Source organism: Stegodyphus dumicola, chromosome 7 (assembly GCF_044657685.1).
Source record: "Stegodyphus dumicola isolate Sdum_Otavi_A_Nest chromosome 7, ASM4465768v1".
Classification (NCBI taxonomy): domain Eukaryota; kingdom Metazoa; phylum Arthropoda; class Arachnida; order Araneae; family Eresidae; genus Stegodyphus; species Stegodyphus dumicola.
In genome coordinates, this window is record NC_140774.1 from 30,384,236 (window position 1) to 30,396,808 (window position 12,573).

The window sequence follows — 12,573 nt, forward strand, 5'->3', positions numbered from 1 at the left end:
TCAATGGATGAAATTGGCCTGTTTAATTTTTTATCGACTTCTGTGCCTTTTTTGAATAATAACCAACAAATAATTCATTCACATTATTTATTATTCATCACATTTATATTCATAATACAAGTTATTTATCATTTACACATTTATCAAGTTTAAGAAGGAATTGTCGTATCGAATTACTTGTTTACGGCAAAGCGGACTAGAGTTATCTACCTAGGAAAGACTGTCATACTATCGTTGAGAATTTTCGATAGGAAATTGAGCCATATTTAACTTACCACACAAGGAAAACCTCATACAGGCAAGCCTACTCAACCGCAAGACCAAAAGATTCGGCTGAAGCCATACGCGTTTCATGCCTACTTAAATTTAAATTAAGTAGATATGAATGCTAATAATTCAACTTTATTATAACACTTGCTCATACATTTACGGAGGTTAAATTTTATTTCTTTTATTGTTCTTTTAATCCGTATGTTTTGAAAATTCCAACCGAGATAGAAGTTTTCATACTTTCCGGTATTGCCCTTAACGATTTGTCAGGATACTTGCTGATTTACTCTGTTTATCACAGAAAGACTATTTCATTTAGTAATTATTGTGTCCAGGGATAAGAATTCATAAAAGATATTACACAAAGGCTAAACTTAATAGCAGTTCTACCACAATGACTGCAGTCGCTAATAGGCTTACCTGATTATTGGAGAAGTTAAACTACAGGAATCCCAACTGAGGGGGGGGGGAAGCCGGAATGGCAAAGTGCTGCCTAAGAGAATTTTTTTCACTTAGGCAGCTGAAGAAGATGGTTCTATATTTAAGCCATCTAAACAAGTCCTGCAAAATTTACAAATATTATGCTGATTCTAGTTGTTTAACTTTTCCAATAATCATTATTCGGCGTGTTATTTTAATCTAGGTTTTCCTGATATATATTTATCTGATAGGACCAAAGTGCTGCAGCTGGTGACTTTTATCGTTATACGTTATTTAAAACTTAACTCCAAAGAAGGATTTACAGGGTTCACTACTGCCAAAAATTTTGCGTTCCTTCCTTCCTTTGCGTAAGGATGAGAAGCCCCAGAAGTTCTAGTGATGTTTTCTCCTCGCTTCATAAATGCACGACTGCTTAAATCACTAGCAGGAATAAAAATCATCTGAGGAAACAGTTTTATAAAGGATTGATACAATGGTATGACCCCACACCTTATTCTGTTAAAAGTCTTTTCTGAATTTCTTGAACATTTTGAATTTTTGAAGTTTTGCAGGTCTCTGCCTGACATTCTCTTTAAGTGCAAGTGTGGTATGGAGTTTAATGTTTTTGAATGATTAAAGCATAATGAAAATTTTATTAACTGACAATTTCCTTCTTAGGTATCATATAAAAAATAGGATTATTTATTTACTTATTTTTAAATGAATATTTCCAATCGCAATATAAAAGAAGTTTTTTTTTTGTAAAAATTCTTAATCATCTCATAAGAAAGTCTGAAATCGTAAATATGCATGTAAGATTAACATTCAAGGTGGTCAACTCCGCAACCGCATTTTTCAAGCTTTCTTCTTGTTATTCTTGAATACTGAGCAATTAAAAACAACTAAAACACTAAGAGATTTTTAAAACATGAAACTTTTAATCGAACAAAAGCAGCACGAAGATTCGAAGCATCTTTACTTCTCATTACTGTTCAATAAGAAAGAAAAATAGTTAAGGTCTGAAAACAAGCTTTCCTTCTGTAAACGTACTTCTTTTTCAGAATACCTTTGTACGTATGGTCATTTTTCTAATCTTGATCTTTTGACATGGCCTTCAGTGCTAGTTGATACTTTATTGGAAATGAAACAATCAAATCCTGAATTTTTACATTTCAACCTTCAAATCAGGACTTCCTTTGTTACCGAAGCTTAATGATTTATTCGGCTGTTATTTTTTCTTGTCTTTTATCATTTGATTGAAAATATCAGATAGGAAAGATTTTGGGTTTTGGAAAGCAAAATGTATTTATTCAATTAAAATTTATACCGTACAGTAGAAGGCGATATATTGAACTAAACAGAACAACTCTTTCTCTTACATATAAAATTCGCATAAGTAGGTTTTACTTTCCTGCTGACCAAATGCGGATTTCCTGCGTCCTTGGATTAGTCCTTTCACTTTTCGGACTGAATTTCAAGAAAGATTTTTTAATAAGATATAAAGCATAAATACTTTAGTTTCCTTAAAATCATACAAAATAAATAAATAAATAAAAATAGTAATTTAAAAAAAAAAAGAAAATCTGGAAGGTTTCAGATTTTAAATTACGTTCAAAGGGGCGTTTTTTTAACATTTTGAGCGTTACCTTTATTTATTAAATATCCTGTTCTTCGCACTTAAACCATAAAATTCAGTTCAACAGCAATATCGTAAAATAGTTTTAAATTTAGCATATCTTTAGAATTTCCGATACGCAGTCTCTCGCACTGGAGATAAAAAAAAAATTTTTCTGTACGACGTTGCTATTGCTTGCTTTGAAATCCTTTGAGATTGTTAATAAAAAATTCGTAAAGTTCAACAAAATATGAAATCGATAATAAAACAAATTTCAAATTTGGGCTTTCCAGATGCCCATATTCGCAGTAGGATTACGTCATTCAAAATTCGATCGCTCTAGGTACCGTTGTTTTATCACAATGAGATAAACATACATACATTAATGCAGATTCTTCATTATTTAATTACTTCAAATGTAATACAGGGTGATAATATTTGGTGGCTACAGTTTTAAAAGTGAAACAAACATTCAGAGTGATTCGACGCAAAATTGTAAAACGAAAACAATATTCGCTCCGAGACAAAGCTCCTTTGGACTAAAAAAAATGTTGGGGGGAGGGGGTCTTTAGCGTTCTTTCCTTAGGCAAATAATCCTCTAATAAAAAAAGCTCTTGGTGAAAACGTACTAATTAAAAAAAAGCAATAATAATAAACTCTTAGTGAATAAATTACATCTCAACAGTGGCCGTGGAGTTAAGACCGCTAAATATTGGATATTTGCTGTGGGTTCGTTTCAAGGTGAAGGGACTGGTTGCATGGTCGGTTTTTCCCACGTATAACTTAAATGCCAACCAATTTCCATTAGAAAATCCTCCACAAAATCTCTTTAGGCAGGGATAGAGACAGGAAAAAGTGCACGCAGTACTAAAGCTTCGTCGGTGATTTTATAAGTATGCTCCGTCGCAATGCTATAACTGCTGGACGCACAGTTGGCGCGCTTTAGAAGACAGCTCCAGCAAGGTATTTCTCAGATATTCCTTAAACCAATGTTAAACATTTTCACATTGAATATGCAGTTGGTTACACATTGATTATATAATTATAAGGTATAGAATATTTGCAATGGTCTTAAAATATGAATATACTATTTAGACAAAATTACATTAAAATCTCAGTATAAACCTCAATGTTATGCTTCAACATACACCTAGTTACGGCTAGCCGTTTATCGCTAATTGCTATCATTAACAGTGCTATAATGATGCTTAAAGCATATTGACCAGCATCCTACCATATAATTTTTTTTTTTTTTTTGTAATGCTTGTAAGTACGTATCTGTTTACAATGCATTTTCCTAACTTTTATTAATCCTCTTCTTTTCTTGGTTATGCATATTTTGAAAGATAATAAGATTGACTAATGTCCTAGCATGCTTTTGTCCTTAAGCAGATAGCGTTTATGGAATTCGTTAGATTCAAATAACCTAACTAAATAAATTATAGCCTGGTTTGGTTTATTTGATTATCGCAAAGTGGACGAGGCTATCTGCCTAGGAGAAGAGGTAACTTCGTGGAGGATATTTTAAAGAAAATTCGCTTGTGTACATGTTGAATATGGGGTAAACCGCCATACGCCCATACAACCAATATGCTCGATGGGATTCGAGCTCAGGACCGAACTACCAGTATTTTGTGGCAATACCGCTCGGCCGCAGGTTGACACAAATTACAGGCTGTTAGTTAATACTCTGCCTGAAAATATAAACTAGAATCGCCTTAAGTCTTGCAATAATTTACATATATGGCTGATACTAAGCTAAAATATTCGTTGCACGTTCTGCGCTTTCACGTAGAACTTCAGCCATCTAAACAGAAGCCAACTAACGTTTTTAACTTTAAATAGTGAAATTTGTTCGGCTTTATTTGCATTTCTTTAAAGTTATTTGCATTTCATAACATTTATAGTGAACCGCCGCAAAATGCCAAAACCAAATTAATAGCCCTTCTGGGCTAATTTTCCCTTTGGGCTAATAAATGAAGGAAACTTCAGAACATCCTACTAAACCGAAGAAAGTATTTAAATATGTAGTTACAAAATACTGAATGAGATAAATTTAAAAAAAAAGAATTTAAAATCGAAGCAAGTTATCAGGAGATGTATGATAACTGCATTTTTTTTTCCAGATATGCATATCACTACTTTTCTGTTTCAGATTGTATTCAATCTGATGTAAGATGCAAGTCTATAAATTTTTAAGCAGTTTGAAAATGATAACCCACTGCATTGTGGCTCGGTGGTCTAGGGGCATGATTCTCGCTTCGGGTGCGAGAGGTCCCGGGTTCGAATCCCGGCCGAGCCCTTCGCCGTTTTTTTTTCTTGTAATGTTAATTTCTCTTTGCGAATTGGTCAAAAAAACAAGTTCAACGCAACGACATGCTACACCGTTTAATCTGTCACCGGAATTGAAAGGTAGGAAGAGTCCGCTATCATGCAGTATTTTAATACATTATACACTAGCCAATCGTCGTCATTAAACTGGATTTTATTATTAAAATTATGGCAAAGAACGCAAGAGCTAACAATCCAAGTCATTATTTTGCAACCCTTTTTGTGCTATGCCCAACCTAATTCTCTCTAAAATTCTTATGGTCCCTCTAGCATATGCATAATTTTTAGTATTCAAATATTGAAATGTTCACGAAAGAAACTTGAATGATAGGTTTCAGGTAGAAATCTCTAAGCATTTAAATGTCCATGTCTACAGAGAAAATTCTTTATATATTTAAAATGCACCGTAATTAAAAAGGTTTTTACGTAACTTACATCATTCTTTATTTTGGGGAATAAAAAGACTTTAAAAAAATTTGAAAATTTGAATGTTCTTTGTCCCCTTAAACTCAAGACAAGTTTATTTTCAAATTGCCTTCCTTAACAAGCGAATTGTTCTACCCCCCGGTGGGGCATGAGCCCCGCATTAGAAACACTGATCTAAGTGAAGGGATTCCTTCTAAAGAACACTTTAAGAAAAGCTGGTTCATATTTATGTGACACTTAATGAAAACATGAAAACTCCCAAGCAGCCAGCCTTTTCACTGGGCTCTAAACATGAATGGATCTACCAGCGTTCAGTGGCTTTATCACTCTGTCACAGGTGGGCTCTGTTATGATTAATGGTACTATAAAGAAAATGATGATATGAGTATCCTGCTGTTTATCGCAAAGTACAGGGAATTCTTATGTAAAATACATTATAAACATCATTCCTAAATCGCAAAAAATTTCGTGTATCATATTTCAACGAAAATATCCATTTCAACCGCTCTCGAAACCATGTGAATGATGTTTGTGCATGACATCTGTACGTACGGACAGAATAAAGGACTGGGTTTGCCAAAAAGGATTATAAAATGCATTCAAAAGAGATTTTTTCTTGACGTCTGTGCATATGTATGAATGTATGTAGCTCGCATATTTCGAGAATGAGAAGCCGTAGAACTTTGAAAATTGTGCATATGGGACTACTATAACATGTAGTTGTGCACCTGCCGTTTTCGTTGCAATCAGCAGCACCAATCATATATAAATATATGTATATGTAGAATTTAAATTTGTTTAAATTTAAATATGTATATGTAGATATATATATCCCCACACTATTACCCGACTTGATAAGCGTAGGTTTTGCATTCTTGTATGTTGGCAAATTGTGCATTTTTTGTTTGAAAGTGATTGAATTATGTGAATTTTATGTTTTGGTAAGGGATTTTATGCCTTTAATTAATCGGCACGCAATAGCTGTAGAATTATCAACAATTTAAAAGTTTAATTGACGAGTTAAACCTAACGAACCGCAATTTGTTTACATTTGAAACTCAGTAGAATAGTAAATTAAGTCAGTTTCTGCACCTTCAACATCGTTTTGCCTAGTGGGACCAAAAGTAAACTTTCAGTTTTGTGCATCGAAAAATCTGCCTTCGTGCCCACTGGCCGAATTGGTTGTTTTTAAATAGAAACTCTAATTTTAATAGTAAAGAATTTGTTTTAAAAAATTGTATTTGGTGTTTTATTTTTTATTTTTATTTAATATATATATATAACCATTGTATTTTACAATTTTAAATGAAGATGTTTTGAGATTTTATGTATTTTTGTTTTGCCACGAAATAAGAACTGAATTAGTCGAATGAGAAATGCATCTCTAACAAATTCGAGGAAATAAGTTTAAATGAAGTGCAGCAAAGTATGTGTATAATTTAATAGGCCCTCCAAAGGAAGTGAATTTTGATCTTATCTCTACAGTTAGAGTTTAATGAATTTTGCATAAACTAATTCCTATATTTACATTTAAAGTTTTGAATAAATCTTTGAACAACAAATTGGATCAAGACAACTCTGATGAAAGCCATGATACAGTAAATGTCCCAAAGGACTAACTGAAAATGGCAGAGAGACGTGAAGCAACTGTCGAGCTTTCCAAAAAATTGAAGAATTAATGCCCAGTGGCGTAACTAGGGTGGGGCAAAGGTGAACATCTATCCCGGGCATAGCATCCAGGGGACGCCAAATTGATGTTACGAAATTTTAGAATGAAATGTTTTCCATTCTTGGCACTCAGAAGGGAGCGCAATATCGTCAGTTTTCACCTGGCGCCGAAAACCCTATCTACGGCTCTGTTAATGCCATCGTGCAGCAGAAATGTTGTGGAAGGAAGTGCCATATTATCGGATCGTGCAATCATAAATGATTGGACTCTAAAGAATAGCGCAGCCAAAGAAGATAAAAATATATGAAATTTCCCAATAAGAGTTCCATTGAAAATGATAGATTGTCAACGTATTTCTGCAGCATGCAAGCTATAAATATAGATCTATAAACATAGATTCATCTGAACTAAGCCTAAATGCAATATCACTTAATAACTGGAACACTAAATCGTCTGTAAATGTAGTGCATTCCGCAGAAACAAAAATATTTTAAAGTTGTATTTGTTGTAAGATACGATTTATTGCTATTAGTACGCTTGCCAAAGTGTTGCAGATTTAAAATCATTGTCATTTTATTAAAACTACAAGAAAATTTGAGTAAAAATGTTGCTGTTTCTTTTTTAACTAACGAAAAAATACGCTTGGGTTACATCATATGGCAACAAACTGACCAAAAAGAGATTGTCTGTAGCAAGTCTAACACAATGTCAGATATGTTTTACTAATAAATTCGGACAATTATTACCTCAGAATATAAAATTAGGTTTGATGAAAAAATTTACGAAAAACATGGACAAGAAATAAAGAAAAATTTGCATACTTCAGAACTCAACGTCCAAAGCTTAATGACGCGGAAATGGAAGAAGGGATATTCGACGCCCCCCTCCCCAGATTCAGAGATCCTTATGAGATAAAATCATTCATTAGAAGTTAAACGATGATGAATTAGGGGACTGGAAGGACTTTGGTTAAATGGTGCTTAGATTTCTTGGAAATAATGAAGCTCAAGAATTGGACAGTTTCGCAAGTGACAGTGTGGAAAATTATACATGCTCACCTGGATTTTTACTCTGAGAAGAAGCTGCAAAGTACGCTTAAAGGAAATGATTCCATTAAGATATTCAGGAAATGAGTTAAAGACATCAAGGTAAAATATAGGAGAAATCTTAAAATATAAGGGGAATCCTAAAATATAGGGGACTTGTCGATTTCTGATTGAAGAAAATAATAAGTTCGATTTGAAAGGTATCGAAAATGGCTATTTAATAATAAAAATGGCTTTTCGAAACAGTATTGAATTGAGTGGTAAAGAATGAAATCTGCAACAGAAAGGAATAAATTCAAGGATTAAAACATTTTCACTTTTAGGATAACTTCGGCATTAATTACATGCTTTATTTTACTCGAATGCATTTATAAGCTACTAAATCCGCAACAGTCCATTTATTATTTATCATATAAAATGAAGATCAAATACCTGATAAAACAGAGACTTTTAAGCATAACATTGGTCTTAAAAACCAAGTTTCTTAACAGCAACTTTAATTTATTGGAATCTGTTTTAAATAAAAGCATTTCTTGACCAGATTTCAGGAATATATTAGTATATTGATGATGTAACTAGGATTAGAAAGTTTGTCTCTTTAGCCCAAATCCACCTCACTACTTTCACACAAAAATGTCACACGTAATGAACTTTATTGTCATTTTCTCAAACGTGCTAATAAAATAATACATTTTCGTCTGTAAAGTAAAAAATATAAATTTATTGACTAAAATTATTTGAATTATTAAGCGAAGATACAAATGTCATAAAGCTTTCTTCTTCTGTTTTTATGAATTATGCAAGAGATGTACAAGAGATTTAGCAGTTAACCGAAGAAAACATTTCAAAGTAACTATAATATACCGTTAAATCAAAACGACTGTTATTATCGTTTTCCTTTTCCAGTTACGTAAAAACTGTTATTTTAATAAACTTAGATGTGACATAAAATTAAATTATTTTTTTAACATCAAACATCTTATAGATTTCATTTGAAGGGTAATCGAAAATGATTATTCGAATCAATGCAACGCTGGTTCGATTTGAAAGGTATCGAAAATGGCTATTTAATAATAAAAATGGCTTTTCGAAACAGTATTGAATTGAGTGGTAAATAATGAAATCTGTATCTGCTAATGAAAAATAATTTACATATATAAATATTTAAAGCTGCTCATGACTGTTTTGTCATCAATATTAACATGTCAAATTTCAGAACTGTATTTAAGATAAATTATTCTTTTATCATATAATAATGGGGTCTTAGATAACAAGGAATAAAGTGCACTTGTACTAATGGGCGTCGAAGAAACTATTAAGAACCATACTATTTTCTATATCATTCAGATGCCTATCTTTTAAATAATTTTTATAAGCTTTTGAAAGAAAAGAAAACGAAAGACTATGAAAGCTTGAAGATAATTATAAATAGAATGAAAGACATTGTCAGTACACGAGGAAGAACAAAATAGGAAGCTCTTAATCTCTTTTAATCTCAACCATCCGAATACCGAATATTCTAAAAAAAGGAATTCTAAACCAGGAAAAAAGAAACAAAATCCGGTAACTCAGTTCAAAACAAACAGAACATCAAAATTTTAGTTTTGGTCAAAACACGCAATATTAGCAGATGTCCTCATGATTTACACGGCGCATGCGCATTGAGACGTCAACGACCTCTAGTGGGCTAGCGCGGTATCCCTTCGATTTGAGACTGTCACAAAATGTTATAATAGTTTACTTTTACTGTACGTCTCATTGCGGAAGAGAAGAGTTTTTTTTTTTTTTTTTTTTTGCTTATGTCCTTCGGAATGAACAACGCTTTTACGGATTTCACGCTCTGAAAAATGTCTTACCGCGGTTCAAAAGTTTCAAACGTTGTGGATTATATATTATTTATTATTTTTTGTTCCTTTCCGCTTTTAAAAGATTTATGCAATCAACAGCTGTGGTACTAAATAATTTTTCTTTTATCACGAAAAATTCGAAAATGGAACAGACTTTCTTTGATACAAAATTTTTAATTCTCTTATATATGAATGTCTTCGCTAACAAGATGGAAGGGTTAAAACAGTAACATTTGGGATCAAAATTTGGTTAAACGTCATTTGTATTCATTTTCGATCTTTAGATATTCTTAAAAATTTTGATTTAGAGATAAATGTTAATACTGCTTTCGATTTAATAGTTATAGAATATATTTAAATTTTATTAAATATAATGTTAACTCTCTCTTGGCACGCTCTAAAACAAACCACCTCTGAAAATGGCTAGCATTTCTAAGAACATAAATAGGCACTGGTATTATAGTACTTCACCTCTATACAATTACCACATATCCACAGATGATGAAAATTATATGGAACAGGGATGGTCGTCTTTGAGAGGTTCTGTTTTGGCCTAACTAGTACCTTATGAACTATAGGACAAAAAATATCTTTCATTAAAAACCACGAAACGAATTATTATGAAGCACATAATTTGTAATTCGACTTGAGATCAAATCTCTGCGAACGTATTAATTACATTGGTGTTTTCTTCGAAGGAATTAGTGTTTTCGTAATAAAAGGAACTTACCTTAGAAAATTCGCCACGAAGACATTAAACAAGCAATTCTAATAAGTAAGCTTTCTCTTATAATAGAAGGAGTTTGCTCAACACAGTCGCATACGTCATCTGAATCAGAATTAATTTCGCTGTTTAAAGAGGAGGACAAAAATCTGGTTATCAATTATTTTCTTTCTTTTATAAATTCGTTATTTAAAGGAATTCAAAATTATTTTAACTAGGATTTTTTTCAAATTTATAAAGAAATGTAATATTTTTATATAATTTTAAGTAGAAAGAAATTTTATCCGCGTCATATTTATCTGTATAAAAATTAAAAATTAATTTTTGTAAATTTTATAAGCTGTTTTTCGGAAAAATTTCTCTGTTTTAAATTTCAGTTCTCGTAATTTGTCAAAAGATGATAAGTCAAAAACCTTATTTTTTCTCAAAGAATTTTCAAGGAAAAAAACCTTACACAAATATATTTCAGAATTATATCATAATTTATGTATGTATTATTTTCATACTACATTATTAAAATAATATTTATATAATAATTAATCAAAAGTATTATGTATATAAAATAATGCATGTTAAGTTTTTCTTCTTTATGCCAGTATATTTCAGAGAAAAATAATAAAATTTAGATTAATATAATTTCAGAGAAAATAATAATATTTTAACTTCGCTAATTTTTCATGCTCGATCAGATAACCTGGCTCAGTAAAAGTAGGCGGCCAGTGCAACTCTGATTAAAAATCTAGTTATAACCACGTGCAGTGCTGATAAGGACCATGTGTTTCTGTGACTCCTTCTCCTTTATTTTCTTCTTTCTAGGTATTTCTTTCTCCTGATGAGGAGGGACCTTTAGCTGCCCTCGAAATCGATTGAGTGTTTCATTATACCTACACTAAATACAAGGTTGTTTTTACGATTTTGATTGTCACATTAGCATGTTTCTCTTCTATTCTAGTCTGGCCCACCAGCGGCTGAGCGGTAAAGTCGCTGAACACTGGTAGTTCGGTCCAAGGTTCGAATCCCGCGAACGGGCTGGCTGCAGGGGTGTTTTTGTGGTTTTCCCCATGTGTAACGTGTATACGAGCCAGTTTCCCTTAGAAAGTCCTCCACGAAGGCATCCCTCCCCTTAGGCAGATAGCCCTAGTGTGCTTTGCCATAATTAAATACACACAAATACACTTCTATTCTAGTCTAATAAAATTGTGTTAATTTTGGAACTCAAGTGTTTTTTTTTTTTTTTTTTTTTTGAGAATTGTGTGCATATTTTAATCCGCATGAAAGAACGCTGCGTCGTGTCGTTCACAGTATTTGTGTTTTGTTTTGATAGTATCTAGTTTGGCAACAACAATCAAGCTTAGACCTTTCCATATGAACTTGTAGTGAATGTCAGGAAAGAATGCTGATGACTCGAAAGAAAATCTTCGATATTTGCTTTAGATAATTATTTTCTATATTCCTTGACAATTTTCATTAGGTATGTTGCAAGTTATGTACAAACAAGGGCCATATATATTCAAAGTCGTCATGATAAGCCCATGACGTGAAGACTTTTTTACTTTTCTAGCAATAGTTCCTTTACTTTCTTTTTCTACCTTTTTTCTGTAAATTTAAATTACAATATTAAAAAATTTAAAATTCAACTTTGTCGATTTTTCTACTCATATGTACAGAACAATTATTAAAAACTTTTTGACTGCTTTTTTAGGCACCTTTTTGAGTCTACTATTACTTAAAGTTGACACTGAATGATGTTCTTTATTCCCATTTTTGTTTTAAAAGAGTCAGAATTTACTTTAATTTTATTCAAGTAATAAATTAATCTTTTTCTTTATTAAAATTTAAACAATTTCATTGAAGTATTTAATTTTTTTCTTTTGGTTTCAAAATTCCATCTTTTGTTTCAAATTTTAGCCTTTTGAACAATTGCTTTCTCGGCAAGGTTTTTTAGTTTCGCCAATGAAACCAAAATGACAAACCTGTACGTCACTACAGTCGCGATATTCCTAGCTTGGATTGAGGTCCAATGAAAGCGCTGAACGTTTTAATTACTTATTGTGAGTTTTAATAATTTCACTAAAGTTTAAAATTCTTTGGATTATATACTTTATGTTTTAAGTAAAATTTTGATTTATATTTTTCACTTTCGGTTTCAATTCTTTAAATAAAAGAGATTTCTCTTTATTTAAGGTACAAGATTCTAATTAGAATTTTTGATTTTTTTCCTTGCT

The 12,573-nt window shown here is 31.9% G+C and overlaps 1 protein-coding gene and 1 non-coding gene across 5 annotated transcripts in view; one reads left to right on the forward strand and one right to left on the reverse strand.

The window, feature by feature from the left end:
• Positions 1 to 12,573, reverse strand: part of qtc (GRIP domain-containing protein quick-to-court) — a 224,451-nt gene that overhangs the window by 131,131 nt on the left and 80,747 nt on the right. The window lies entirely within an intron of this gene.
• On the forward strand, positions 4,536 to 4,607 carry TRNAP-CGG (transfer RNA proline (anticodon CGG)). Its single transcript has one exon. It is a non-coding gene; the product is annotated as a tRNA-Pro (tRNA).